This window comes from Chionomys nivalis, chromosome 3 (genome assembly GCF_950005125.1).
Source record: "Chionomys nivalis chromosome 3, mChiNiv1.1, whole genome shotgun sequence".
NCBI lineage: Eukaryota > Metazoa > Chordata > Mammalia > Rodentia > Cricetidae > Chionomys > Chionomys nivalis.
In genome coordinates this window covers 30899770-30902050 of record NC_080088.1, presented here as the reverse complement: position 1 = coordinate 30902050, position 2281 = coordinate 30899770, and positions in this window count along the sequence as shown.

Genomic DNA, 2281 nt, shown 5'->3' with positions numbered 1-2281 from the left:
AATCACCGGATATAATTTCTTAAATAAAATTTCTGTATATGTACATAGTACACTGATAAATTTCTGCAAAACCCTCCTTATTTACAGGTGGTTTAACTGGAAATGTTGAGAAAAACATGCAGTCCACTGCCATGACCACTTGCAGGACAATGCAACAACCAAACTACAACTTACACTTATATTCTCTGAAAAATATCTTAATGCACAAGGAACATAAGCACACTGATAAAACAAATGATGCTGGGGAGAACCAGTGTGGAGCACAAAATATCCGTTTCAGAGAAATACACTTTTTGCAAAATTAGTAATCTGAAATGGAACCTAATATAGGTATATTTCATATTAATAAAGGCATAAAGAACATGAATTCTTACAAGGAAAAGACACTCTGAAGGAGATTCATATTTCACACAGAATAAATATGAATTAAAATAGAGAGAGTGGAAAAACAAGCAGCTATATATTTGTTACACTGTATGTTATAAATAGTTGAATAGAGAATTGGATAACTGGGTCACTGCACTAATTAGCTTGAAAACAACACACAGAAAGACATAAAATGTGACAGCATAATGAAAAGATGTTAAGGCTAAAATGAGAAAGATAATTTAACAGTACACTCATGTTCTTCAAGAAAAGTATGACAATAACACATCGGCTCACACAATCCCTTGTAAAATCATATATTCTTTATCACACCATAGTGAAATGACAAGATAACAAAACTATGATAAAGAGAAAGAACATTCATTTGTAAAGGAAGCACACGTACATTCACACATGGGTTCTCAGTCACAAAAACTTATATATTTTCAATGCGTCGAATGAAAACATATGTCTATTCATCTATACTCTGAGAAACTTCCAGTCCACACTATCCAAAACAGAGTATCCAATGGAAAAGGAATAGTATTAACTTTTCACAAACCTTGATCTACGATTCAGATAGTACGTGTCAAAAAAACATATCACCTTCAAATATTAAAATGAATACATACCAGTTAAACATTAAGTAATTTTCTAATACCTGGGTTTATTTATATCTAAATGATAGGGAACTGTGAAGCAATGTTAACTGTATAAATTGTTAGGCTCTTACTTAAACTTTTCAAAAGCTCACTATACAAACAGAAATAACTACACAAAATGCAAGATATTACCAAACAAAGATTTAAAATGATGGAAGATAACAAAGGACAGAAGGAAACATATTTATTAGCGTTATAATATTCTTATATTTTGAGTTAATTATATCCATGTTCTTCATTTGCTGCTAATTTAAGGATGTACATTAAATATTAATAAAAATTGACCTTCAAAAAGCAAATCTCAAAAAACTGCAAAAAGTCATTACCATACTGGCAATCTCATCTGGCCACAGAATAATTAAGGAATCAATAATGATAAAAAATATACCATTATCTTTTGGAATTTGCACAACGCTTAAAAATTACTCATCTATGAATGCGGACCTTAAATTACAAATGAAATAACATCCAGAATACAACAGTTAAGTCTGTATACATCTGTCCATGTGAAATGTTTCTGGCAATACATGGAAATTCCAGTAAAAACAGCCAAGAGAATAAAGCTTTGTAAATCCAAAGACAAAGAAATTTTTAAAGTATATGATGTGTGAAAAATAGAAGAAATCAGTAAGTCCCTGGAAATAATCCCACTTTCCTCAACTATGTGAAGAATTCCAGAAGGTTTTAAGTCTCATGTTGTGAACAGATCAACTTACTGGTAAATATTCTTCACCTTATTGACCACTATTCAAAAGCTTCTAGGTTTACCATTTTTAGGAAAGTATCTCTAGAACTGTACTATATTCTTCATATATGAATTCTTTAAGACATTAATCTACTTGTGACTGTTAAAAGTTCAGTGAATATCTTTGAATCAATGGTAACACAGATGCCCTGGTTACCATCATTATGTCACACAATAAATTAGACAGTCATTAATCTGGGCAAATGATAAATTGGTGAGGGGAGGATTGACAGATATGGGAGCAACGGAGAGACGGTACAGGGGAGACAGTAATCAGACTACATTGTATATATAGGTGAAATTGTCAACCAAAAAGTTTAAAAAGAAGAAATTTTTTGTGAATAGAATTTCCACATTAAAACATGAAGTTCTGCCCCTATATCTTCCTCCTTTATTCTTTCTTTTCTGAGCATGAGTAAAATTTACACTGTAGACTATTTTTTCTATTTGAAAAATATGCGTATATATTGGTACTAGAAATTTCTCAGTGGTTAGAGCACTGGTTTTT